Source organism: Diabrotica virgifera, chromosome 8 (assembly GCF_917563875.1).
Source record: "Diabrotica virgifera virgifera chromosome 8, PGI_DIABVI_V3a".
NCBI classification, from domain to species: domain Eukaryota; kingdom Metazoa; phylum Arthropoda; class Insecta; order Coleoptera; family Chrysomelidae; genus Diabrotica; species Diabrotica virgifera.
Genome location: NC_065450.1, coordinates 167,239,249 through 167,247,751, shown reverse-complemented (window position 1 = coordinate 167,247,751; position 8,503 = coordinate 167,239,249).

The window sequence follows — 8,503 nt, the reverse complement described above, 5'->3', positions numbered from 1 at the left end:
GATGCCTATTTAATATTTTGTAGACAAAATATAAATTTTTAATTTTTTAGAATATTTTTTAAATGTTTAAAAAAATAGTTATAAACAAATTAACGTTTCTCAGAAAGTTTTAATTATATTCTTATTTTAAAAAATAGGTAAAATGCGTATTTCCGGGATCTTGAAAATTAATGCTTTAAAACTTTTTTACAACCATTTGCAAAAAAGTTATGAAACATCAAAGTAAACATACGAATACTACGTTGTTTATACTTTTTTTTAATTCTTTCAAAGCGTAAAAGTGAGTTTAAAGTACAAGCTAATTACCTACAAAAAATATCGATTATTAGCTTAATGGTTATATTTTAATTAAAGATTATATATATTTTTTTTTGTAATTTACACGCGCGAAAGTAGACTAATACAGTACCGTAGCTATGTATTATGTATTATACCCGCCCACATACACAACTCGCGCGAGTTTAAAGCGTGTCAGTCGCTTCGAGTGAATATCTCCGTCTCTGTATCAAGCCTACTTTCGGGCTAAAAATTACAAAAAAAAAACATTTTTAATCTTTGATTAAAATATACCCATTGAACTAATGTTTGATATTTTTTGAGTGTAATTAGTTTGTACCATAAACTCACTTTTAAGCTTTGAAACAATTAAAACAAATTATAAACAACGGAGTGATCGTATGTTCATTTTTCTGTTTCATAACTTTTTTGAAAATGGTTGGAAATTTTTTTTAAAGCATTCATTTTCAAGACCTTTGAAATACGCATTTTAAGTATTTTTTAATATTATAATCTAATAAACAGTTTCTGAGAAATGTTAATTTGTTTATAACTATTTTTTTAACATTTAAAGATTATGCAAAAAATGAAAAATTTATATTTTGTCGACAAAATATTAAATAGACATCACGTCTTTATAATCTTTCTAAGTTTGATCAATGTCTCATGCTTAGTTTGGTTGTTATTGCGACTGTAAATTGATAATTAACAATTGAATTGTTGCTAAAATATTTGTTTAATTTTCACTGGCTTCTGTAGTTATAATCTATACCAAGGAAGCTTTTATTTCACCAAGGTATTTAATTATTGATAAATAATTACTTGCCCAAAAAATGTATTTGAAAATTCGAGATTTTGTTGGGAAAACCCACATTTTCCGAGGATAATTTTCGTCGGAGCAAATCGGGAATAACATTTCTTTATGTATAATTAAATTGGGGTGAATTTTTATTTGAGTGTTTTTGGTGTAAAGTTAAAATCTTCGGAGTTATAGACCAATAATTGAAAAAAACACGATTTGGGGGAGCCATTTTGTTAATAAAAAAAGTAGCACACTATCTGCGGACTTTGCATACCTATATTATTAATATATAGGATCATAATATTCGATTACAGCAGTAAAATTGCTGATAGGTAACCTTTCTTTGTACTTTACTAATTAGACCAGCGTATTATAACTATTTTTTTTTCAAAATTTAAAGATTATCCAAAAAAACGAAAAATTTATATTTTGTCGATAGAATATTAAATAAGCATCTCATCTTTATGATCTTTATAAGTTTGATCAATGTATCATGATTATTTTGGTTATTATTGCGATCGTAAATGGTTAATTAACAATTGAATTGTTGCTAAAATATTCGTTTAATTTTCACTGGCTTCTGGAATTACAATATATACTAAGAAAGCTTTGATGTCACTAAGTTATTTAATTATTAATTAATAATTACTTACCTAAAACTTTATTTGAAAATTATAGATTTTGTTGGGAAAACCCGCATTTTCTGAGGAAAATTTTCGTCGGAGAAAATCGGGATAAACATATCTCTATGCATAATTTAATTGCGGTGAATTTTCATTTGAGTGTTTTTGTTGTAAATTTAAAATCTTCGGAGTTATAGAGCAATACTTGAAAAAAATACGATTTGTCGGCGCCATTTTGTTTATAAAAAAAAGTAGCACACTATCTACGGACTTTGCTTACCTATATTATTAATATATAGGATCTTATTTTGCTAATTAGCCCAGAGTATATAGGTTATTTGCTTGATTTGCAAATTAAACGAAAATAAATAAACTAAATATTGGGTCCAAAAACGAAAATATGCCTCATGTGAGGTTATAGAACTTACAACGGGGAAAGATTATTGGTCTCGTGGAGAAAGTAATGTTCTCAGAGGGACATAGCTGCAGAGCTAGGCGTAACTGAGGGCATTCTGTCCAAAACCTATGCTAGGCAAGAGGAACTAGGAAAGGTCAAAAATAAAGCAAGGGAAAGTCGCCAAAAAGTAATAACAGTTCGCCACGATCATTTAATTGTCCAATCAGCTGGAAGACACCCAACCATTTCTCACCTGTAGCTCCAAAGGCAGCTTTTTTAAGCTACAGGTGTAACTGTTTCAGTTGAAACGATAAGAAGAAGAGTTCGTGCCAAGAAGTATACAGCAGGAGACAGTTATGGGTTTCCGAGTTATCCAGGCAGCACAAGATTGATCGCCTAAATTGGTGTCTTCACCACCAAAACTGGAATACTGGAAATTGACAAAATGTGCTATTTCCAGAAAAAGTCAGGATTTGTGTAAAATCAGATGACATACGAAATCGTGTACTTAGAGGTCGAGGAAAACAAGCAGGAATGAAAACTGTCAGATCTGTTCACAAATATAAAAGGAGAAGTGTAATGTTCTGGAGAGGAATTGTGATCCGCAAAAAAACTTTAATTTGAATTCAATCAACTTTAACTGCTCACAGGTATGTTGATAACCTGTAGTTAATTATTGGTGTAATTTGATTAGGAGCGTGACCAGGCAAACTAAAACTTGCTTAAGGACTATACTAAATCCCAAATCATGATTTCCAAAGTTTATACATTGTAAATTATGATTCGGTAGTGCTCCTAGTAGCATGTAACGTGTCTTGGTTTGTTTATTTCTACTGCATCTTGATTGTAAATTTAGTATAGAGGTGATAACACTGACTACCAAAAACAAAAAAAAAACAAAAAATAAATAAAAACAATTTAAACATTATTTGTTTTCTATTGAAATTTTTTATGATATTGATTTTAAAACAACTAAGTAGTTTCAATTTGTTTTTTAAATATTTTATTGTTTTATTTAACTGTTATGTATTTGTTATTAAATTGCTTTAAAATAAATATTGTTTGACTTCGTGTGTTGGTTTTTTTAAATTCGCACGAAATAATAAAAAATATCAGAAGATCCCATATAAGTTTGGTTGGGTGTATTAAAACCAGGAAACCTAGACTAAAAATGTGAAACTAGACGTATATTATCCCAAGCGGATGGTTTTTTATGATACATTTAGATGTTCAAAAAATATAACAGATCCAAATGCAAACAATAATTAATTTTTTAACAATACAGCTTTCTGTAAGGAATACTACATATAGGGGAGTGCATTTAGATTTTCACTTCGGAAAAAATCAAACAAGATAAAACTTTTTGTAATTTCATTAAGAAATGTTTAATAAACAACATATCAAAAAGTTCTACTCGAGAAGTGGGTGCTTCATTTTTTATTAAACAAATGAACAGCGAAGTTAGATATTTTTTTAAATAACTCCGAAAATATAATTTTTAGAAAAAAACTGACTTGACCATTGAAAAATTCAGAAAATTTTACAAAAAAAACCTTATATATAGATTTTTCTAAAATTAAATCTCTAGCTTCTGTAATTTTTTATTTATAACGCTAAAGTCACCCTTCTCACACACATTGGCTCACTGTAAATTAGCGTTGGAAAAAGTGCACGGTTGAGTTTTTTAATGTAATTTTTTAACTAATGGATCAAAAGAAATTTTACAAATTGGACATGAAAGAAGATGAAATAAGCTATCTTATGGTTGTAATAAAAAGAAATAAAATTTATGAACATAAGTACGGTGTGGACGGAAAGTGAGCCTTACATGAATTTTGTTTAAAAATGATTTAAAAATGTGTAACTAATACACTTTTACTTATAAAACTCTCAAATTTGCACAACTTACCTCTCAACCATTTTAAAACCATCTCAACCATTTTAAATCTCAAAAATTTAATTCAAATAATACGATGTCTCAAAAATGTAATTTTTGAAAACTTCGTAGTTTTACAGAATTCCCACCATTTTAAGACGGTATTACACAAGTTTGAATAAATCTAATACAATTTTTTTGATATTTTTTTAAAGCTTAGGATGTAATCTTTAAAAAACACTGAATTATTTTAGTTTAAAAATGAAATAAATAATTCCTTTTTGAGAGTACTAAGAAATATAACAAAAATGTAATACAAAAACCGAAAATTACCAGCTGAAAAAATGTATATACAGAGTGATCAAAACTTTTTTCTGTAAAACTTACCTAAAATACATTTAATAATAAGCTTCAACAATAGTAAATGTTTAACAAAAAAAATTTTTTTAGCTCTTATACAGTATGTCTACGTAACTTGGAACCTATTGATAACTTTTTTAATATCAGTTTTACGAAAAAAAGTTATTCTTTATAAAATACACTGCATCGTATATAACATAAGATGCAACCATCAAATATCAAATTTTGTTAATTTTGTACGAGGTATGCCAAAAAATATGAATTTCACCCAAGAGTAAAGTACCTTTATATTTCACAATATCGAAATTTTTTATAAAGAAAAGTTGTTTAGAATTATAGACTATGTTCCAATATGTAATTATATCCTTCTAATCGAAAATTTGTTTTTTTTTAATATTGTTTCAAATTAATTATACCAAACATCATTAAATTTTCACTTATTATTTATGATAACTGTTTTATTATTAATTTTATGAAGAAAGTTACTCGTCATAAATAGCTGTGCATGGAGCATGTGCATGTGCACTTAATACGCAAATATAAAATATTATATTTTATCAATATTATACGAGGTATGTAAAACAATTATATTTCGCGCAATAAATATGTACCTTTATAGTTCACAATATTTCGATTAGAAGAGTGTAATAATTGCATATTGACACATCGGTTTTAATTCAGAACAACTTTCCATAATAACAATTTTCAGTATTATGAAAAATATAGGTAGGTATTTTACTCCTAACTGAAATTTTTATTTATTGACATATCTTATAGAAAATTGATAAAAATTGATATTTTATGATTGCATTTAAAGTTTTAGAATATGCAGAGCTTTTTTAGTCCAGAAAGCCACTGTGCATCCGCTAGGAAAAATATTCTAATTCAGATTTTTTGCACAATCTTACTCAAAAAGGACTCCTTTTAACAAATTTGCATGTTGCCAGGACCAAAAGGTGGTCAAAAATTTTTTAAACGTTTTTTTTTGTTTTTTTCCTAAAATTATTTTTTTTTAATGGAAAAAAGTTTTTTTTAGGTTTTTTGGATCATTCCAAAGAGAACAGGTCTTTAGTGACTTTTCTCTAAAAATGATAGTTTTTGACATATAAGCGATTAAAAATTGAAAAATTGTGAAATCGGCCATTTTTAACCCTCAAAAACTATGTGAAAAACTGAAAATTTGAATGTTACCAAGGTAGGTAGATATTTTTTAAACATCGATTGATAAAATCCCGAACAGTTTTTTGCAATACAATATTCAAAACTCCTTTGTTTTTTAATTGCTAATCAAGCGGGCGCGATACTATTTTCCACCGACATTATGGTGCAAATGAAAGGAATAAATTCGTTATTTCGTAAACCGGCGACTTTAAGGCAAAATCCCAAAACAGGTCGATTTTTATTTTTAAGTTAAGATATTGTGGCATATATGGTATACTAGTGACGTCATCCATCTGGACCTGATGACGTAATCGATGATTTTTTTTAAATGAGAATAGGGGTCATGTGCTAGCTCATTTGAAAAGTTCTTCAATTCTCTATTTAGTAGTATAAACATTTACATAATTATTTATACGGAGTATCCAAAAAAATTTTATTAAATTAAATTATTTGACAAAAAAAGAATTAGAAGGACACCCTGTACAAATAATTATGTAAATGTTTACATTACTGAATAGAGAATTGAAGAACCTTTCAAATGAGCTACCACACGACCCCTATTCTCATTTAAAAAAATCATCGATGACGTCATCACGCCCAGACGGATGACGTCACTATGCCACAATATCATAACTTAAAAATAAAAATCGAGCGGTTTCGGGATTTTTCCTTAAAGTCGCCGGTTTACGATATAACGAATTTATTCCTTTCATTTGCACCATACTGTCTGTGGAAAATAGTGTCGCGCACGCTTGATTAGCAATTAAAAAACAAAGGAGTTCTGAATACTGTATTGCAAAAAACTCTTCGGAATTTCATCAATCGATGTTTAAAGAATATCCACCTACCTTGGCAACATTCAAATTTTCAGTTTTTCACATAGTTTTTGAGGGTTAAAAAAGGCCGATTTCGCAATTTTTCAATTTTTAATCTCTTATATGTCAAAAACTATCATTTTTAGAGAAAAGTCACTGAAGACCTTTTCTGTTTGGAATGATCCAAAAAACCTAAAAAAACTTTTTTCCATGCAAAAAGAATAATTTTAGGAAAAAAACAAAAAAAAAACATTTAAAAAATTTTTGACCATTTTTTGGTCCTAGCAACATGCAAATTTGTTAAAAGGAGTCCTTTATGAGTAAAATTGTGAAAAAAATCCGAATTAGAATATTTTTCCTAGCGGATGCGCAGTGGCTTTCTGGACTATTTACTTAGAATAACTTTTTTATTTATGATCCCATTGCAACAATTTTTTGAAAAGGTAGAAGCACAATTTTTACATCATTACAAGGCCGAATTTAATTAAGAGCGAACGAAACGATTCATATTAAGAGCAAAAAAATACATATTTTGTTCATCAATAGAAAAATTATTAAGATAACAATTTGTTAACGCTATAAAGCTGTCATTTTTGAATATATATTATATAGGTTTATCAAAGCTCTCAAAAATAAATATATGTAGAAATAAATACATTTTGTAAAGAAATTATAATTTTACAACTATTTTTTTAAATTATCCGCCATTTCGGATCTGCCATTTTATAATTTAAATTATCAAAATTTGATTCAGGTTCAGCAACCTCTCAAAAATATCCACATATATGTAAACAAACACGTTTTTTAAGGATTTTTAGGAAAAATCCGCCATTTTGAATCCGCCATTTTGAATTGGCAATTTGTAATGTCAGATTCGGGTTCAGCATAATCAAAACTAAAATAAAAACACTTTTTATCAAAATACAATGTTGAATGCACCCATATTCTTAACATTATTTTTGCAAAATAATTGTTATTGTTTAAACAATTAATAAACAATTAGCGGCGAAATTTGTGAGTAGAACTTTTTACTTTAACATATTTATAAACTAACAGAAAAAGTTTTAGAAAAATATAACCTTGTTTGATTTTTTCCGAAACATTGTATCTTTTCGTTCTAATAATTGCACTCCCCTAATATTATTTATCGAAAATACTTCATAGTCTAGTCGGCAGAGAAAAAAATACCACTCAACCGCTAAAAATCGTACCAACAAGCTGAATTTTGCTGAGAATGTCAATTTCGGGAACCCAGAAAAAAAGGTTCCACCTTAGACATTCAAAGATAGTTTTATTAAAATTTTTAAACACAACATAGTGATGTTTGCTATTGTTGTTTTAACTTCATCAAGTCCCATATTGTTGGCTATAGAAACAATTGGTACACATTGGTATTTCCGGTTGTACTGACAGTTGGGTTCTGACTTCTTTCAAGATTTCCGTTACCATTCAGTTTCCATCGACCATTCAATATGTGTTGTAGCTGATCCTCAGGACGTGCCCAATTCATGTGACGGTTAAATGATGCTCGGTGCTTAATCTAGGATTATTTAAAACATCCATGTAATTTAAAACAATTTATGTCAATGTTTCCATGACTGTAACATTTTAAAGGGTCTTTTCCTATAAATAAAGGGTGTTTGGTAAAGAATGGACAGTAGCTCAACCGTAGATTCCTGAGGGTAAAATAGGTCGATTTAAGCTAACTTAACTTAGTACAAAAATTGATAATAACCGAAATACAGGGTGTCAAAGTTAAATTTTTATTTTACTTATTCTTGAATATATTTTCCTGACAGGCATGGGATAACAACACGAAATTTGGTAAGCGGGGTTTTTTGGGATGAGAAATCTAAATTCTCCACCAAAAATGATGTATTAACCAGAGGGCGCCACATACGTCTTTCCCCCACTCAACATACTTCTTAAATCAAAATTTTTCTTCTCTTTATATTTTTACTTAATACAGGTATACTATCTACATTCATCTCCCTAAACTCAACTGTTTTCGAGATAAACGCATTTTAAATCTGCGATACAAGATAATTTTTTGCAAAATATCATTGTAACTAGTTAGACCCGAAAAATAAACAACTGGTTCCACCATAATAATTGTGCCAGTTCTCATATTTATGTCATTGCATCGCAAATTCCATTTGAAGAAAGTCAAAGTTTTCAACCTAATAGAAATAC